The sequence below is a fragment of the Monodelphis domestica genome, chromosome 2, assembly GCF_027887165.1.
Source record: "Monodelphis domestica isolate mMonDom1 chromosome 2, mMonDom1.pri, whole genome shotgun sequence".
Taxonomy (NCBI): domain Eukaryota; kingdom Metazoa; phylum Chordata; class Mammalia; order Didelphimorphia; family Didelphidae; genus Monodelphis; species Monodelphis domestica.
The window spans coordinates 237,098,701-237,119,822 of NC_077228.1; the positions used below are offsets into that span (position 1 = coordinate 237,098,701).

General features: G+C 40.6%; 1 protein-coding gene and 1 long non-coding RNA gene across 23 annotated transcripts in view; one reads left to right on the forward strand and one right to left on the reverse strand.

Moving 5' to 3' along the window:
* Positions 1-21,122, forward strand: part of RBFOX3 (RNA binding fox-1 homolog 3) — a 1,135,878-nt gene that overhangs the window by 950,075 nt on the left and 164,681 nt on the right. The window lies entirely within an intron of this gene.
* LOC103099347 (uncharacterized) overlaps positions 1-21,122 on the reverse strand; it is a 174,612-nt gene continuing 153,490 nt past the window's right edge. Inside the window, exon 3 of the long non-coding RNA XR_008915858.1 lies at positions 1-21,122. This exon is cut by the window's right edge and continues 52,759 nt beyond it. This is a non-coding gene — a long non-coding RNA (uncharacterized LOC103099347).

Consider the following 21,122-nt stretch of genomic DNA (forward strand, 5'->3'; position numbering starts at 1 on the left):
TCATAAGTTGTTCTCCTTGTGGCAGTAATTTACTGGAAGGGCTGAAGAGTCCTGAGCTGTTTGTGCCTCCTAAATCTATCACCGTCTGCTCAGCGACTTTGCTGCTCCTATAAATAAAATGTTTATAGACAGCCCCTTCATTCATTTACCCTCTCAATCTGCCTTCTGGTTCTAGCTCTCAATTCTGGCCATGGATTTCCCCCATATACATCTAGTTTCATGAAGCCTGAGAGGCAACCTTCCTTCTCCTTTCCAAAAACCCTTCCTTTTACCCATTTCTTAAATGTGAAATTTAAGATGTGAAACTTTTATGTGAAATGTGAAAACTTTTAACAGCGGCATGACTTTGCAAAGAGGTCCTTGTCATCCTCTGTACCTAATATTTGGAATAACTCTTTGGAGAACAGAAATGATACACACCTTTCCTAGCCCCTTTTTGCCAGCCCCAAGCAGATTTCCACTTCTCCGCTCTCTTTCTCTTCAAATCAGCAGATATTCCCTAGTGACCCTAGGCAAGTCATTTAACCCCCATTGCCTAGTCCTTACCAGTCTTCTGCCTTGGAATCAATATACAGTATTGACTCTAAGATGGAAGGTAAGGGTTTTAAAAAAAAAGAGGAGAATGCAGGGCGACCAAGGAATCAGTGGTGGAAGACATCCAGAAGAAATGGAGGAGTGCTTTACCCACTCATCTTGAACCCTTTTCTCTGAAAAGCTATACCCTGTGATTTTATCAGAATTTAAGTTACATGTTTATAAGTATAAGAAGAGTGCAAGACTATGGTGGGGAAAAGAGAGTTGAAAGAGGGAGTAAATTCATGCAAAGGGACTCAAATGGGCCACTTGATGAGGGATTTGGCCATTTCCCATCCCATGTTTGAGAACTATTAAGGGAGAGCATAGGGACCTGAGACTAAAGGGATAAGACATAAAAAAGGGGGGATGGGGGTGGGGAAGGGACCTCATTGAAAGCCTAGCAAGCCCAGGCAATTTCAACAACTTTCATATGAATTTCCTCCTGGTCTCTTCCTTTTCAGCCTATTTATACTATTTTAATTTTACTTTTCTTCTTGAATTGTTTTTTAGATTTGAGCAGTCACTACTCATGTATGAAAAATATAGAAAACTCATCACCCTATGCCTTTTACCAATATTAAGTCTAGAGGTAGGAAGTCATAGTGGGAATAGCCCTGAACTAGTGGAAAATTTGGATTTGTGGTCCAACTTCACTTACTAATTTGAAGACTTTGAGCAAACCATGTCAGCTCTCTAGGATTCAGATTCCTCACCTGGAAAATGGAGGTCATAATACTTACCTTACCTCAAAGGGGGTTGCTGTAAGGAAAGCATTTTGTCAACCATGGAAAAAACATGAAAAGTGCCATATAAAAATGAGCTGTTATTATATTTCTTTGTAAGAGCTTTTAAGTCAGTGTTTTGTCTGCCTCTGATAATAGCTCACATTTCCATAGGGACTTGACAGTTATAAAGCACATTATCTCATTCCATCTTCACAACAACCCTTTAAGGTATGTACAAAGATTGTTGCATTATCATTGCCCTTTTACAAATGAAGAAACTGAGCCCAAAGCTGCACAGCTAGTAAAATGATGGGGATAGAACTAGAAACAGGTCTTCTGACATCTCGTCCAAGGCTGTTTTTATCATCCCTGGGACAGATTCTTTCACTCCCACAGTGCCTAGCTGCCTACTGTCTGACTAGATGATTTAGTGTGGGACACCTTTCAGGCCAGTATCTGGCAAGTTAATTGAGGGTGGGCATTGAGCTGAGTGATTACTAGGGTTCTTTGTTTCCTCTCCCTATACCAATGCCTTGATGCTGGGAGCTAGCAGTGGAATGGTCCCAGCAATAAAAGGGTTAAGACATCTCACACCCTCCATTAAACAGCTCCAATCCTAGGGTTTTCATAAGTGTCTCTTGGGGAAACAGTTCCTCAGTCTCATATATCTATCATGCCTTTAGGAAATGTTCAGCCTGCATCTGTCTCTTTCTCAATCCTTTCTTCCCCCTGGGATCCTCTAAATATTTCCTATCTCCCTTCTCTGAATCTTCTCCTGCCTTTCACATACCTGTAGGTGGTTATTGGATCCCCTTCATTAGTGACTCTGAGCTAAGCCTATTTAATTGTTTTGATCTTAGTTCAGAAATCATCCCTTCCAGTCGTTCCTGTCGCCCTCCTCAGAACATCCTTTGTAAGAGTGGGGAGGTCTGAGCTGAAAGCTGGAGAGTATCCCTGGGGCTGTTTCTCCTCCTAAATCTCCTGTGTACAGTCCTCCATCATATCCAATGCTGCCTCTCTACCCAGGCAGCCCCTCTAGTAGAATCAACGATACTAGAGCCATGTGATTAACTGCCCCTAAGGGAAAAAACTGTATACTTTGTTTGACTAAAGCACTGCCCAGGTAGCTAATGTGTTGTATTTACCAGAAGAATGTCTACAAGGAAGGGAGAGAACAGGCTTGGTGACAGTCAGTAGGAAGGAAGGCTGCAGCCTAGGGACTAACTTTCTGAAGAGGTTTGAGTGGGGAGCGCGAGGTAGAAGAGAAACCACTTCCCCAGGCTGTATTCTGTCCCACAACTTTTAATATGAGTAGGGGGGCGGGGAACCATCTCTTCCCTTTGTCACATAGTATGTTGTCCCTACTCCTAGCCAAGAAGCTCACAGACCTATGGTCAAATCTCTGCTGTCATCTACTCATTGAACTTTCTGGTAGTCAGTCAAGGAGGTAGTGGAGGCAGGGCAGACCTCTGGTGCTCTTGTGGTGGCAGGAGCGCCTTAAAACTGATCTTCTGTTGGGGTTATGGCCAGTGGCATCAATAATTGAGAGGAAGAAAGAGCACTAAGACCCAGCCTCTGCTAACCTGCCTAGTGTGGACAATCTGTGCCAGTCTGAATTGTGTGTATCATTTTTCCTTCTCTTCCCAGGAAAGGACAGGATGTAGGAGGCAGAAGGAGTCCCTCATGTCTTGCTATGCATTTAAAGATCCTCAGGGCTAAGTCTTCCCCTCTGCTCTTTTCTCATCACCTACTCTTTTTGCAAAAGGAAGCCAATGAGACAATATTCTCCCTCCCCTTTCTCCCACCTCCTCTGCCCCATTCCCTCAGTATAGCCCTGATACACATCCCAGCTAGGGGTCTAAGCCTTGAGTTGATGATAACCTAGATAGCTTTCATTTGTCCAGCATTTGTAACTTCAAAGAACAGAGATAGAAGAGCAGGAGGGCATTAACCTGGCCGTCCTTGGCCTCTAGCCAGCAATCTTTGATCCAGGTCTGGGTAGTTTTCCCCTACCTCAAGAAGAAGCTGGAGGACTGGGATGCAGTTTCCTGGATAAAGCCCAGAGTTACTAAAAGTTAGGGCCCTAAAGCAGGAAGGAGTTTTAATGAGATTGGAGCATTAATGGGGTTGGATTTAAAAGTTCTTTCTATCATGCCCAGGGAACGCAGTTTTGTAGGCTGATCACTGGCCTGTGAAGAAACCTCTACCTGATGTGCTGACAGCCGGGCTCCACCTCAGTGGGCTCAGCCCTGGGAAATGAGAAGTTCCCTTTTGCTCCTGCTCCCCACAAGGACACCTGGGCCTCCAGCTGGGGCAGGTTCTCTTGCCCCCCCAATCGTTTCTCCAGTTGGTGCATCCCCACCGTCTCTCCCTTCTCCCCATTTTAAATCTGAAATGAGAACCAGAGGAAATGAGAAGGAGATAGTGGCAATTCATTTATGAACTGCATTGTGTTGGGAGCTCTTAATTAGAACTAATTAGACTAATTAACTTTCAAATGAGAATCTCAGATTTTTTTTCCCTTCTCTCTCACTCTCTTTCTCTTTCACTTGTTATTTCCCTTTCAAAAATGAAATCAGGATAAATATTTGAAAGGCCCTGTACATCTTGGGTGGTGAGAGCTGCCTTTGGGGAGAGGAGGGAGGATGAGGACAGCACCTTAAGGCAGGCATTCAGAGAGCAAAAAGCCCTCATGCTGAGGACATTCTTTTCCTCCTCTTGACTCCCCCTTAATGTGAAAGGCCTTGGACCCTGTGTCTGTTTGTTATAGGAAATTAGGAGCAAAGAGTGGCAGGTGGGAGAGTAAGGTTTTATGCTTCACCCTGGTTCAGAGAAGATCAGTGGTATCTATTAAATTGAGATGGAAGTTAGAAACTGAGTACTAAGAGAAGCTGTATTGTTTAGGTTTGTATATGGAAAGGAAAGGGAGAAGAAGACTGGACCCTAAAATTTAGGCCAGGGGCCCATAACCTTTTTTGTTTCGTAGATTCATTTGATACTATAGTGAAGCCCAGGGACTCCTTTTTCAGAAAATATTTTAAAATGTAAAAGACACAGATATTTTTTTAATTCCATTAAGATAGTTATCAAGATATTTTTTGAAAGTTAGTAGAACCAGGGCAGCTAGATGGCTCCAAACCTGGAGACAGGAGATCCTGGGTTCAAATGTGGCCTCAGACACTTCCTAGCTGTGTGACCCTGGGCAAGTCATTTAACACCCATTGCCTAACTGTTACCACTCATCTGCCTTGGAACCAATACTTAGTATTGATTCTCAGACAGAAGATAAGGGTTTAAATAAATAAATAGAACCAAAAGTTAATGGAACCTAAATTAAGAACCTCTGATCTATACAGTATGCCCACAATCTACCTATAATCATCTTCCTGCCTCCCTATGCCCATTCATGTCATCTTCAAACCAACAGTTCATCTCATCAACCAGTTCACTTCAAGGCAATATCTTAGAAAGAGCCCTAAACTTGAATTTGCATTTAGACACAGTCATTCAAATCCCAGCTCCACCATTTACCAGATATGTGTTTCTGGGTAAGTCCCTTCAGTGATCTGCTCCCTCATTTATAAAACAAGAGAAATAATACTTGAACAGCCTACTTTACTATTCTGGGGAAAGTACATTGTAAACATTAAAGCCTTATACAAATGTAAAGTATTTCATTATTAGCTTAGTTCATTAAGGAATAGTGTTAATGGGACCAAAGTTGTGGGTTTGCTCCCTGCCTGGACATTTTTACAGGAAAACTAACAAGCCTCTATTCTGTGACCACCAAGCCTACTGTTCCCCGAGGCTGGCAAATAGGAGTGGAAAAATAATTTCAAAAACACATCTTACTGTAAGAGATAGGCCAGCAGTGTTACCCTATATATGAAGAGTGGTATTTTGTTATTTTTAAGTCAATCATCCCCCAAAACTCTGACATCCCATTCCAGGTAACAGTCTTTTCCCCGTCTCCTGGGGATTTCAGACCCTCCCACCTGCCTTTGCTTCCTTTTCTTTCATTTGAGGGTGAGAGATGAATCCTTAGCCTTAAAGCCTTAGCCTTAGCCCCCTCTTTCCTGGGCTGTTGCCCTTGCTGCTCTTCTCCCTTCCTGTCTCCAACTGCCTACGAGCAACATTAAAAATACTAATGGCCAATGATCCCGAATTCAGTGCCCCACCCCTTTGTATTTTTCTTCTTCTCTCAACTTCCCACACCTCATCCTTCCCTCCCCAAAGGAGAGGTTGGCCCAGTGTGACTCCTATAACTTGATCACATCAATAGACCCACTGGCCAAAAGTGACTTCAGCAGTTTTCTAGGTCAGCTCTCTTCCCCCTCCTCATATAAACCCCAACCTCAAACCTCCCCACTCCTGCCTTCCCCCTGACATGGAAGAATCCCTGACGCCTACACCTTCACAGTTCTTATTGATTACCTCTCTGTTCCAATCCAAGCTGCTACAGTGATGGACCCAGGGAAGGGTTTCTGCAAGCAGCAGGGGAGAGCATGGCACCATTGTTGCTGACTCTTTAGAAAGTTCAGCAGGCTCAGGCTACCAGGTGGGAGTCCCACCCTACCCTATTCCACTCTCCTCTTCCTCCTACTCCCCCCACCCAGCCTTCCTTCTCTCCTCCCTAGCTTGTTTATGTGGCTCAGCAGAAGGGTTGGACTTCTGTAAAGGCTCTGAGGAAGCAGGGGGCGGGAAGGGCTCAATCAGGCTGTCTGGATGCCATCTGGCCCAGAAACACATACTGCACCTGGACTGGGAAAAGCCAGGCAGAAGAGCTGAACGAAGACCTGTTCTGCAGCTGTTCATCCCCGGTGGGGGATGGGTATGGATTGGGGAGGTGGGGATAGGGAGAACAGGGGTCCTCAGTCTTCCAGGTGGTATCTCTTATACTTCTGTGCCATCCCAGCCAAGCGAGTTGCCCAGAGTCTGGCTAACGCAGGAAACAAGGTCTGTATTCACTTATTAGTTCAGGGGCCACAGGATGGGACCTGATGGTTGGCCTGGCCTTCAGAGACCCTGGGGCTGTCCCTGTCCTAGCATGGACAGTCAACAGGAGACATAATAGGTAGCTCCTGTAGAGCAGGAAAGGAGAGGTGCAAAGTTTTCATATTCTCATAACTCCAAATTCCTTGATTGTAAGCAAATTTCCACTGGTATCTCCAATGCAGGGTCCTGACACTTTGCTTTGGGTCAGCTTCCCAATCAAGGGATCATAGAGATAGAAGGAACTTATGAGAGGTCCTCTGGTCCAACCTAAGTGACTTGACCAAAGTAATAAGTATGAAAGGAAAGATCTAAACCCAGGTTCTCCAACTTGAGATTCAACATTCTTTCCATTAAACTACACTTCCTCCTCCTGTCATTTCCAGACCTACCCCCAAAGAATGAGAACTTATACAAGTTGCTTCCCATATTCCACCTCTATCTACTAGCTTACATCCCTAACCAATATAAGCTTGATATACCCTAGACCACTGCAATTATTTTTGGCCAGATCTTGGTAGCTAGGATCCCTTTAATATTTGCTGCCACCTTTTTGTGTACCCAAATTCCAGCATCCATCTCTGTCCTCCAGTCCCTTCCTCTGCTGACTTTCCAAATCTCCTCTTTCTCCTCATATAGTAAGTTTATACAGGATTTTATTTATGAGTCAAACTATAATTTCATATCCATATGTATGTGTGTATATATGTGCTATGTATATATGTATACATGCCTATACCTATGTATGTATGCATGCATGCATGTGCATGTACATTTCAAGAATCTGTGCTTTTCTTGAGGTGAGTACTCCCTCCTCCAACATAAATCATAAACTTTCTATATTTCAGTAGATAGTTTCATGAGTTGCTATAGCTATTGTGAATGAAAGATTTGCAGAAGCTGTCAATCAAAGAGCATTCCAGAAGAGAATGTGACCAGTAAAAGACTGTTGAAGAAAAACATCCAAACTGTTGGAGGTGTCTCTTTCTCCTAAAACAGAAAGGAGTAAGGACTGAGAAGATCCTCTTCTTACTGAATTTATTTCTTTGTATCAGAAAGTGACTCAAAGATCCTCACCCCTATTAGCTATATCCCTCATTTAAGACTCTACAATATTATTCTTTAATTTAGGATTATTTTAAGATCAGGGAAACCCTAAACCCTGACTCCCATTTAATTTCCTTTTCCTCCCTGTTTCCTTAAATAAACCCCTTGTTCCAACCATTCAAAGAGTGATTTATCTATTAGATATTTCAAGAAAACTTACTCAGATCTGACTTCCAGTTATCACCAACTGAAGAGACTAAATGAAGGGGGAGGGAGAAGGGGGGAGGGAGACAAGAGAGGAGGGTGGCAGATCTGATTCCTCATTACCATAATCCTTGAAGATCAAACACCTAATACACTATAAAAATTTGCCACCCCATAGTCTAAAATCTGGTGATGAGCCTCTTTCAAATTCAGGATAATGCAATGACCACAATTCAACAAAAACTTATTAAGTGACTACTATGTATAGATTTAGAAAGGCAAAAATGGTGACTAAAGTGCTAATCTAAAAATAGTGACTAAAGTGCTAATCTCCAAATTAGGAGAATTGAGTTCAAGTCCTGCCTTTGGCATATACTGTGTGTCTTGGGATAAATCATTTAATCCCTCCATACCTCACAGACAACTCTCTTAGACTAAACATGACAATTTACAATGGTAGATGGAACTTCCTCACTTGGGAATTTCATATAACAATGAAATCACAGGTCTAGCTCCTTTCCCTAACTTATTTGTGCAAAAACAGAGATACTTGATGGTTTAATCCATCATCCTTTGCAATTTTGTAGAATCGTCGGATCTTAGGGTCCAGTTGTATTAGCCTTGGGACCCTCGGGTCACCTTCATCCTATTGAAGATTGGAGGGAAAATATGTAATGTGTAAAATTTAAATTAATATCTAATAACTCCAAGTATAATATTTTATAAGATTTATTAATAATCACTTGAAGTAGAAGAAATAAAAGAAACAAAACTAGAAAGCCTAAGTAAAAAATGCATGGGTAAAATTCTCCTGCCTAACTCTTGCCCAACCTCCACAGTGGTGTTTCCAGGAGAAGAGAGAGAGGATGGAGCTGCACAAAACTTATATCTTTGTTAGTATGTTATGTAGATACGTAACTGGGATGCTGGAAAAGAGAGTCCTTGGGAAGCAAAATCCTAATTACACAAATTAATATATATATATATATATATATTTACATTTATATATATATATGGATATTGAGCATGTATATTCTTTTTTTTCTTTTTTAAACCCATATCTTCCATCTTGCAATCAAAAGTAAGTATCGGTTCCAAGGCAGAAGAGCAATAAGCACTAGGCAGTTGGGGTTAAGTGACTTGCCGAAGGTCAGACAGCCAGCAAGTATCAGAGACCAGATTTAAACCCAAGTCCTCCCATCTCTAGGCCTCTCTGTCCACTTAGTCACCTAACCACTTTGCAAGTATATTCTAAAAGCTAGCCAAATCAAATCTCCATTGCATATGTGAACAGCTCTTCCAGATTTTACAAATATATCCCTATGTTAAAGTAATGGTTGCTATATGCTAAATTAATGAACAGCTGGTCAAGGTCAACAGACACTTTACACTCTAACTTTTTGTGGGCTGAGCTATTCTTCCGCTTTTGGGATATGATTTTTCTCTCTAGCAATTCCTTCTCCCTTTAGAGAAGTGATTTTCTGTTCAAAGTAGGCCTGTGGGAGGTAGGATGGGGAATGGGGATGGATGGAGAAGGCAGATGCCTTCAATCCCAGCCCAGCCAGTTATATATTCTCTGCCCTGGGAAGTTGTAAACATGAATTAATAACTTTACTAACTCTGAGTACCCCATCAGGGAAGTCTTTCTAGCAAAATACCAGTTTTAAATTTCCTTTTTTACAATGACTCCTCTCCAAGATGTATTCTTATCATAATACATACAATTTAGCAATTTGGATTTTCTACATTTTGATGGTTTAAAAGTCAAAGTAAATATTTAAACATGAAAAGGTAAACTAATTTTTAAGAAATAACAAAATAGGGAAGGGGCTAGAGGAAACATCAGGCTTACACCTTGAGAAGACAGAAAGGGGAAATGGATAAGGACTGAGACATCACTGACATGTCAACAGCCTAAACAGAATTCAGCAAGGCAAGTTCACAGGATCTGGAGTCCAGTGCTGGCATCTTAATGGCTACAATTTCTCACCTGCTTCCATGGTAGCCAGGATTCTGTTGCTGTTCCTCTGTCCATTTTTGTATTGCTCTTTGCTTCTTAGTTTCCTTCTCACAAGTACAAAAAATCAGGAGCATTGAACTTAGAAGTAATAATCATCACCATCTTTCATTCCTAAAGTCAGGGTAAAACTAGTGAAGAGGCCAAGAGAAATTTTTTTCTATAACCAGCAGATAGCCGTCACTACTGTCTTGATCTTCTTAGCAATGCCTGGAGATAGAATGACCAAGATAGTACAACACTAACTTCTGTATACTTTCCCATGGTCCTACCTCATATTGTCAGTCATGTTCTCTAGAATAGGAGAAGTAATTTGCATTACTATTATCCTAATCTTCTTCCTAGTACTTAGTATCATGGATTCCACCTAGGTTCTAGTTCTCTAGTTTTTTACCACTAATGTGTTTTTAAAATCTGAACCACATCCTCAACCATTTCAGAAGGGTCAAAGGGATATTTGGCTAGACCCAACCACATGCTACACATGCATGTCATTTAGAATTCTAATTATATACATACCTATTGACATATACATTAACATACATGTATGTGTTTACATAGCATTTTCTACCCCTTATCTATTTTTTATAATATTCCTGTGAGGTAAATGGGACAATATTATCCCCATTTTGTAGATGATGAAACTGAGACTAAGAGAAGCTGCATGATTGGCCTAAGATTACACAGATAACAGAGGTATGACTTAAACCCAAATATTTCTTAGTCCAAGCCCAATGCTCTTTCCATTCTGCCATATGACTTCCCATAATAATTAAATTATCCAAGCCTCAGTACTATCCCAACACAGATCATCACAAAATTCAAAAAAAGACAACTCATTCCTTTACAAGGATATCCTCCATATGACCAAATTCCAAGTTTCCAGTGGAGCACCAAGTCCTCCTCAAATTGTGATGATAGATTTATAGCTGGGAAGAATCATACAGGTTATTTAATTCAATCCTCTCATTTTATATATGAAGAAACTAAGATGTAGAGAGGTAATAGTCATATAGAAGTATAAGCAACAGAATTAGTTTTCAAATTCAAGCCTCTGACTCCAAATTCAATATACTTTCCATTACACTATCCAGCCTAACAGGAATTTCAAGGCCTGCAAAGGCAACCCTTTTCAATTCTCCTAAATTCACTAAAGGAGGAAAAGTTGAGCTTTTTTTGCCCATTTTCTACCTATCCAGAAAAGGCTACAGTTCTTCATCTGCCATTTTCCTTCAATGATTCCATCACTGCCAGTTTATTTCATTCACAACAGTAAAGGCTAGATCTGGATCTTCCAGGTTTTGCCCCTAGAAAAATAAATATTCATTTCTGAGTCCAACCACAGTAACATGTTTACTTCTGCTCTCTCAGAAGAGAATTTAAGAAAGGTTCTAGATGCCCAACAGTGCATTTAGATTCAGATTTAGATTCAGAAAAGGTCACCATATTATAATTTCTGAAATCCTAATGTAAAATAATAAGCAAATAAAATAGTAGGAAAAATATCTCACTAATGTAGTGAAATCTCTCTTGGTTACCTCTAGCCTGTTACCTCTACCCGCTCTATTGTCAAAGGCATTTTTAGTGTCTTTAAACCCTTGATTTCAAAAGTTCTGCCCCAACTTTTCCTTCAGTTTTGTCCTCATTCTCTCCTCTAAAACCAAGAATTCTGGCTCACTGCCCATTGTCCTTTCACTTATGGAAACATTATTAGAATATAAGCTCCTTGAAAACAGGGGCTGTGGTATTTTTTCATCTTTATATACCTAGCATTTAACACAGTGCCTTCTTTACACATAGTAGAGGTTGAACAAATTTCCGTTAAGTGTTGTATTGAAATGAGAGAGTTGGTTTGGTCTTTCAGGATAGAGAGAGGAAAAGAGAGGAGACCTCCCTTCTCAAAGCAGATGTTTAGGGTTGGCTCAGAGAGAGGAGAGGGGGTTTGAAGATATTCCTCCTTCTGTCTTTCCTCCTTAACTATGGCTCTGCTCCCAGATTTGCTCTTGTCCTCTTGTCCCCTCTCCACTACTCGAGACTAAAGGGTTTCTTCCTAGGAAGATGTCTCTCCCCTTGATCTATTCACTCACACTTCATTCACAGCTTAGGGAAAAAATAACTACTTTAATGTCAATTAAATCAGGGTAATACAAAAGGCAGGGAAAGAATGGGAAAGGAAAGTGGGGAAAAGGGAGTCCCTATCTCTATATGAAACCCTTTCCCTTCCCTCCTCAAGTTTGGGGGGAACTCAGGCTTTGGCAGCCTGCGCCCCTTGAGAGATAGTCAGGTTGGCTGACCCTGGGTTTGGCCCTATGGCCACAGTTCAGACTGAGGGCAACAGAAGTTGAGGTAAAGTTTGACAGAGATTCAAAATGCCTTTCTCAGATTTTTCCTTCAATAGTCTTTTTCATTGGGAAATGTTGGGGGGAAGGATTTCCAGTCACAAGCAGGAAAAAGTGGGTAACCTCAGGAGAAAGTCTTATTCAACCTTCTCTCTTTGGTGCTCTTCCAGCCAGAATCTTCTACCCCTCAAGATTCCAATCTCTCCTGATGAGGAGATCAGTTCTTCACACATTCTTCAGCCTGGCACTATTTTTATGTGCCAGCCTCTGTCACAGTGTTCAATGAAAACACCTATGCTGGCAGATGATACTTATTTTGCATTTGTATTTTCCTAGACATGCTTCACTTTCCTTCTCTTTTCTTCTAGTTTGTAGTTTTTGTGCTGGTTTGTCCTGGTAGGAGTTTATAACAATAATAACTGGTATTTATATTGCAGCTTTAAATTTTCCAAAATGCTTTCATACATAACCTCTGAAAGGATGGAAGGGGATCAATTGAATCAAATGTGCCATCCCTCTTAAAATAACTTATAAAATGCTATGCTTTCTGAATCTCTTTTATTAGATGAGAACACATAATCAATTATCCAAAGGCCTTAAAAACTAGATGCAATAAGTCTTTTGTCAGTTCAGAAGGAGAAAATGCTTTTAACCATTGGATATGATAAAATGACACTACACCAAAAACATACTGAACTTGGTTGAGGAAGTCATCACTCCTGGTAGGGCTTGGACAAAAACAGAAAACTAGCATGGAATTGGTATTTCAATGGTGAGTCAGCTTACTAATGGAAGTGGTGGGGACTAAGCATCAGAGAGAGAATTACTTGGGAGGGAGGAAAGATGAGAGACTCTCTTCCCTCCAGTCATACATTGATAAGAGAAAGACCTTGCAAACTTCAAAAGGTCAGAGAATTTGGGATTTCCCATCCAAGATTATGTATGTTCTTAGAATAGCAATGGCTGCCATTGGCAACTGAGAAAAACATTGAAGACAAAATAAGCACCCTAAGGAAAAACAGCTTTAGGATTTTATAATAAGTCCATCTGACAGTGGCTATACATTCATGAAAAGACTATTAAGCAGAGAAAAGTGACTTTTCACAACTAGAAACTGTTGAGTTATCTCTTTGCTAGATATACTTTCTAAGCATGACCTACTTTTTCCTGGACTTTGTAATTGTGGGAGTATGTACGACTTGTGTTGGGGAATGTTTTATACCAACTCTTTTTACAAAAGGTAATTAAGTCTGCCTGACTAACTGACATCAGTTGATGATCAATGGAGGCGCATATACTGATGGAGGCTTGTGAGTTAGAGTACTAGAGAAATCACCCTCCATTCCCTCAGTTTCACCTGGGACCCTGATGGGAGAAATAACAAACTAGCCTCTGGAGACCTGGCCTGCCAATATGAATGGAGGTTTGAGATAGTAGACCTCAGAACTTTACTACATCTCATTTAAGCCTTAAAACTGTGAGGTAAGTGGCATGAATATTATTGCCCCACTTCCAGATCAAGAAAAATCCTCAGAAAAGTAACTTTCCTTTTGTGATACACAGCTCATAATTCTCAAACTGTGATGTGAACCGGTGAATTTCTGATTCCAAGTCTTAACATGCTAGCAACTATTTTTATGATGCCTCCCTCACCCAGAGAAATATAGTTTGGGAACCACCAAATCCTTAGAGTAAATAGTCAAGGTTCCCTAAGAAAATCATTTCTGTGTCTACTTATATCAGCAATGACAAAAGACTCTTTACAGCTATGTCCTCACCTTCCTAATTTTACTCATATTCTTCTTCCTTCTCACTAGTTCCAGTTGTTTTCTCCTCTGAAACACCCTAAAGGCTTTGTTAGCACAATTCAGTTCAAATGTCTGATTAGTCCTTACGAGATCAAGGGGTCAATTTTCCACAGCTCCTTCCTCTCCATTTAACTAATTTAACTGCCCGATTGTTACAAATTTCATTTTATTATAGCCCTGCTTCTCAGTCCAATTGAATTACTAAAATCTCATTTTCTCAGAAGTGCTGAATATGTAATTAGAAGAAAAAATGCTCCCATTTGCATGTTGGGGGTGGCTCATGCATGTGTGAATATTATGACATGAAATGGCATGTAAGAGTATATGATTGTGGTTGGATATAGTGAGGAATTATTGTAACAAAGGGCAAAGCAAGCATTCTTTTTGACTCTGTAGTGCGTGTATCTGGACAGTAATGTGTCCTCAGGAATGTGGGCTTATCCACTCCTCCCTCTTTTCTGTGTGCAAGGACATGTGTGTGCACAGGGCATCATGATTGCGAAAGGGAAAAACTAAATTAACTCACCAATTACAAATTAAACAATATCTCTGAGCCATGGTAATTAAAGGGAAATTCAATTCCATTCCAATGCTCCATTATATTTGGTTCTGCGAGGTAAAACTGGAAATGTGCAACCCTTTTAATTGGACCAGAGGTTACAAGGGAAAATGAACATTATCCTGAGGTTTGGCCTTCTTCCCTACCGCCCAGTTCTCAGCAGGGGCAATGAGGGTGGAGGGACATGATGGGGAATTTTTTCTGATTTGTTTTGTACTGGAAATTTCTCATCATCTTTGTCTCAAAAAGGCACGTCCTTGGGGTGATTTTTTCCCCTTACAGCTCAGCTTATTCCTGACAGTTGTAACTTCGGAGACTGAACTTTTTCCACTTCTCCCAACATCTTTTAGATCATCTCTTTCTTAGGCAGGAAGGAGGGAATAGCCAAGAGAGAAGTGATGAAGTTGGACTGTGTTTGTTTTTTGGTGGGGAAAGATAACTCCCAGGAGTGTATTTGAGAGAGGAAGGCTGCTAGGCTAATTGATCAGTCTGTTCTTAATGTCAAAAGGTAATAATTTAGAACTGCAAGACACTTTAGGGATCTAATTCTAATCGAATTCCCTCATTTTACAGATGAGGAAACATTCTAGAAGGGTATTTGGTTCTAGGGCAAGTTAAAGTGTGGTAAGCAGCTGCATACTCAAGCAATTGGGTTAGATAGAACATAGCCTGAAGGTAGCTCTAGAATAAGACTTGGGGATGGAACATATAGAAACTGAGCTGGCACATTAGCCAACTTCCAGACATTGTATGTGTCTGGATAGCAGGTCTGAGACATGCCCAGGTCAATTTTGTAGCTAGCATGAAGAAAAGGTACTTCCTATGTTTTCCCTCACATGTCTTATACTAGTATTGCCTTTTTAGGTATTCCATCTGACTTGATTAGGTGCCCTTCAGGTATCTCTCAAACTAAAAATCCCATTGAAGGAGCAGTCTGATATTTATCTGGGCCTGATTCTGGAAAGTACATACACAGGAAATCTAGGTTTATGTTCCAGTGTAAAAGAAGAGGGAAAGTCAAGATAGCCACTGATCCCAAAAACCCTGAAAGTATCCAAGTGGTAGAAGCTGGGGAACTGACAGCATTGCCAAGGTGATCTCATACCGCATAGAGGCAGGAAGGCATAAAAGAAAAAATACTGTACTTGTACTTAGAATCCTCAGTTTAAATCCTGCCTCCAATATTTATTAGCTTTGTGGTTATAGTAAAGTTTTTAAAACATGCCTTAGAATCAAAACAGAACATTGGTTCCAAGACAGAAGAGCAGCAGGTACTAAGCAGCTAGAGTTAAGTGACTTGTCTAGGATCACACAGCTAGGACATGTCTGAGATCAAAATTGAACTCAAGACCTCACTTCTCTAGGCCTGGCACTCTATCCACTGAGCCATCTAGCTACCCTTATGGTGAAGTTTTAACCTCAGTTTCCTTATCTTTAATAGCATCTACCTCACAGGACTGTTAAAATCAAATGAGGATGTTTATAATATGCTTTTAATACTTTAAAGTGTCATATAAATGTTAGCTATTATCATATAGAGGGCAGTTAGGTGATGCAGTAGATAAAGCACAAGGCCTACAGTCAAGAAGACTCATCTTAACCTAGGCAAGTCACTTGAGCCCATTTGCCTCAATTTCCTCATTTGTAAAATGAGCTAGAGAACCAAAATGGCAAACCACTCCAGTATCTTTACTAAGAAAACTCCAAATGAGATTACAAAGAGTCAGACATGACTCAACAACATTATTATCATATAAAATTATGGGCAAAAGATGTAATGTGTCTGTGTGCATATTCAATGTAAGTGGTTCTACACACCAGTATTTACCTTCAGAAATCTCTCTTTTCTGTAGAGTTGGGGTTGGTTAGGGAAAATAGAGATTGGAAGCCCAGTTGTACAAGCCTCTGGCAGTCTTGCTTCATTGTGCCCGATGTGTCATTTGTGATAACCACCAGGGCTGGGAAGAGGGCCCAGGGTCCCCTCCTCTGTGTCTCAGTGAGTATCTCTCTTGTATTTTTTTTTCTCCCCTGCCTGGAGAGCATCAGTGTTCGCTAATACCAAGCTTTATCTACTCATTCTCCGGATAGCAGAAAATCCCCAGGGGCCTGAGCCAGACACTTTCACTTATCACTGAAGTGTTTCTCCAGCTCTGAAACAGCTCTGGGGAAGTGAGCCTAATAGGCTGCTAGCCTGCTTGCCCCTTCCCAAGGTGATGGAGCTGGCTCCCTGATTAGGTTTCTGTTTTATCAGCACTGCTGAGAGGTAGAGTAGAAGGCTTCTCTGGGGAAGACCCACCTCACTCCTTTAGATGCGCATGCGTGCATGCACACACACATACACTCTCTCTCTCCCTGTCTCTGTCTCTCTCTGACTCTATCTCTCACTCTCTGTCTGTCTCTCTCTCCCTTCATTTCTATCTTTGAAACCAACTTTAGAAGTGGAGTTTTTATTTTTAGCTTCTTGTTGTTGTGGCAATTGTTGTCATTGTTTCTTATTATGTATGCTTGCCCCATCCTCCCAGTTTGGATATAAACTTCCCAATTATAGCAACTGTGTCCAATAACCCTATGCTTTATGGGATAGCACAGAGCCACCTCTGTGGATTTTGTGTGAATGAATTGAATGAATGAAAGAAAACATTTTTATTAAGCTCCTACTATGTACAAAACTCTCTACTAAGTGCTGTGGATACAAAGTTGCTGTGGGAGAAACAAATGAATGCAAGAGGTTTCGGCTACAAGTGAAAAAGCCTATCTTCCTTTGGGTACAGTGGCCAAGCAGATGGCAGTGCATCTTTTTAAATGTTTCCACTGATAAAATCATATCTCTATGCACATAGGGACATGTATAAAAACACATATAAGTGAGCGAGAAAAGACTATTTGGGAAGGGTAGTAGTTTTTTTTTTTAATTCTCCTTTTTTCTTTTTTAATGGAAGATTCAATCTTCAATACAATTTCTTCTAATTTCCCTTCTTCCAACATCTGATTTCTGTGCCCTTAGGATCATAAAATGATATCTGAAAAAGACTTCAGAAATCATCTAGTCCCATCTAGATCTCCCCATTTTGAAAATGAAAGAAACTGAGACTAGAGATGGGAAGTGTTTTGTCCAAAAGCAGACAGGTAATGGCAGAACTGAGACCAGGAACTGATTCTTAGTACACAACTCTTTTTACTACAACTTTGCTCTTGATTTTAAGTCTGGATCCCTTTGTCTCCCTTCACTGCTGAGTTATAAGAGATTGGAGATGAAGAAGAATAGGGATCCCCCAGAGGACATGAAAGCACAGGTTTTCTCCTGGATTCTTTAGGGCAGGTGACAGTATTACCCCTTTCTACAATGAATGGGAATTCATAAACTGAATCCATGGGTCTGCTATGTCATGGTTCAATATAGTTTACTCTATGAAAGTTTATCATTCTACTCTCATGATAAGAAGAAGGGAAAGAGGTCAGGAAAAGTCAGGATCCTAAGGGAGGGGGAAATTTCATTGCTTTCACTTCCTCCTTTCCTGAAGAGAAGGAGATAGATAGAACACACAATGAAAAAAAGAAGCAATCAATTGCACCAAATGCCACTGGCATTACTTACTTCAAAAAAAAAAGAAAAAAAAACCTCTACCTTTAGCCTTAGAATCAATACTATGTATTGAGTTCCAAGGTAGAAGAGCAGTGAGGGCTAGGAAATGGAAGTTGTGCCTTGCCCAGGATCACACAATTGGGAAGTATCTGGGGCCAAATTTGAATCCAGTACTTCCCATCTCTAGGCCTGGTTCTCAATCTACTGAGCTACCTTACTGACCCCTTTACTTTTTAATATTACAGCTCAGCACTTCCCCTTTCAAAAATATTTTCATAGATTGATATTCTTGCATACACATACCAGATAAAGACCTAATCTTCATGATTGAGTGAGGAGACCAGGGAATGGGAAGAAGAGATGGAAAAAATTTGCTGGTAGGTATTCTTAATCCCCTTTTCCAGAAGGATTAAATAATGAGTATTAAATTTGAAATCACACAGTCTTAGAGCAGAAAAGGACCTCAGAGGCCATCTAGTCTAACCTGCCTTTAAATAGAAATACTATATTCAAAAATGGTCACCCAGTATTTGCTTGAAGATATTCAAAGTAGAGAAGTAACTTATTCCACTTGAGAGCAATTCCACTTGTTAGAAAGTCTCATTTCAAATCAAATTGGGTTCTGTTTCTTTAAAGCATCTACCTTATTCCTACTCTCCTAATTCTGCCCTCTGGAAAGAAAGGAAACCAGTCTAATCCCTCTTCTCCATAACAGCTCTTCCATACTTGAAGACAATGATTATATCCCCTCTGAGTCTTCTCTTTTCTAGGTTTAATATCTCAACTCTTGTGGATGAGATTTATCTGGCACCATCTCTAGATCCTTATCATTCTGATTGCCCTTCTCTGGGCAATGGCCTTCCTAAAATGGAGAGCCCAGAACTGAGTGTAGTATACTATACTGTCTCACTGGGTCAGAGTACAGGGGACTATCACAGTCTCACATACTATCAGACTATCACTGGCATTACTTAATGTAAAAAAGTCTTTTAAAAAAACCCTCACCTTCCATCTTAGAATTAATACTGTGTATTGGGTCTAAGGCAGAATATTGGTAAAGACTAGTCAATGGGGATTAAGTGACTTGCCCTGGGTCACACAGCTGGGAAGTATCTGAGGCCAAATTTGAACCAAGGACCTCCTATCTCTAGGCCTGGCTCTCAATTCACTGAGTCACCTAACTGCCCCCCAAAACTTATTTTAATGTACCTTACAATCATATTAGATTACTGCCATGGTAGAAGCATCTAGGTGACTCAGTGGATTGAGAGCCAGGTCAACGGCTGAGAGGGCGATGCAGCAAAGCACTGTGGAGTGCTTAGGGCATGTTGGAGCACAAAAGACAACAGGGCCATCCAGTGCAGCTGAGGAAGTCTCCAGGTGTAACGACTTTTCGTGCCACTGGACCCAGGCTTCCAACGCTGAGAGAGTGGGACTGCCTCTGTGCATTGACTTTTCCACTTAAATCTCCTTCACGCACAAGTGTCTGTGCATACTCATCTATACACCATAGATGAAAATGCACAAAGACAATCGTCATCCTCAGGAGAGACGACTACTACTAGAGAAGGGAGGTCCTAAATTCAAATTTGCCCTCAGACAATTCCTAGCTATGTGACCCCCCCCAACCCCCACAAGTCACTTAACTCCCATTGCCCAGCCCTTACCACTCTCCTGCCTTGCAACCAGTAAACAGTGGAGATAAAAAAATAGAGATAAGGGACTAAGAAGAAGAAAAAAGGGTTGTGGTCATAGCACATGTTTCTTGTGCTTTGCAATCCCTTAATATCCCCACATTTCATTCACAGGAACTGTTGTGTGGTCATACCTTTCCAATCCTGAACTTAGAAAATTTAAATTTTTCCCCTATTACTTCTCTCTCTCTCTCTCTCTCTCTCTCTCTCTCTCTCTCTCTCTCTCTCTCTCTCTCTCTCTCTCTAATCCTTATCATTAGCCTTAAAATAACTAGGTAGCTGTGTTTCCCTTGTACTTTCTATTTATCTCTATTACATTTTCCATCTTAAATTAGTATGTCACTGGGGCCTTGATTATTATCCAACATGTTAGTTTTCCTTCCCTTGGTAAATCAAACAATCATGTTTTTTATAGCTTTAGAAGTGTAAAATAACCCCAGGGCCAAGAAAGGATTCCTGGTTCAAGACTTCCAGGTTGACAGGATTTCTGATTTCAGTCTTTTAACCAGTTCCAAATCCACCTAACTATGCTATCCTCTAGTTCACATATTTCCATTTTGTACACAAGGACAGCTTGACTTTGTCAAAGGCTTTGCTGAAATCTAAGTATACTAATGACTACAGAATTCCCCTAATCTGCCACTGTAGTGACCTTGTCAACAAAATGAATTGATGCTAATCTAGTATGACTTCTTTTGATGTGGCTATTTTATGATTACTACTTCCCTACCTAAGCTCTCCAAAATAATCCTTTAAATAATATATTCTGAAGTTTTGCTAGGAATTGAAATTAAACTCACTGGCTTCTTTCCTTTTTTTGAAGGTGGATTCCACATCCTTTCCTTTTTTTTGAAAATTATTTCTATGGAGCATCTGGGTGTCTCAGTGGATTGAGAGTCAGACCCAGATAAAGGAGGTCCTGGGTTCAAATCTGGCCTCAGACCTTCCTAACTGTGTGACCCTGGACAAGTCACTTCACCTCCATTGTCTAGCCCTTATCACTCTTCTGCCTTGGAACCAATATACAGTATTGATTCCAAGATGGAAGGTAAGGTTTTTAAAAAATTATCTCTAGTGTTTAAGCACATCTTCCATTCCCCACAGTCTTTCAGAGATCACTCAGCAATAATATCTTCTAGTTCTTTCAGTATCTTGAGATGCAGTTCATGTGGTCCTGCTAACTGGAACTCATTGAGGGTAGGTAGGTGGCTTTTTATCAACTCTTCACTAATCCTTGGTTTTAGTCCTTTAGACTGATTTTTGTTCCATTCATCACACTGTGAAGATTATTTCTCTTGGCAGAGAAAACAGAAACAACTTAAGAGATGAGTATTTCTTTCTTCACATCATCTTTTGTCATTCTTACAACAAATTCTAGTAACTCCATCACTTCTCTTTGTCCTCCCTTTTTGCAATATCGAGGCTATAATTAACCAGTACAGATATAGACTATCTTCTCCCTTTGAATTCTCTGCCACCTTGTCCTACTACTGCTCATGTATTGATAAACCTCATCCTTGATTGAGGCATTCCCATTATTTTTCAATACTCCTAATCTTAGTGGAGATAGTCACATAG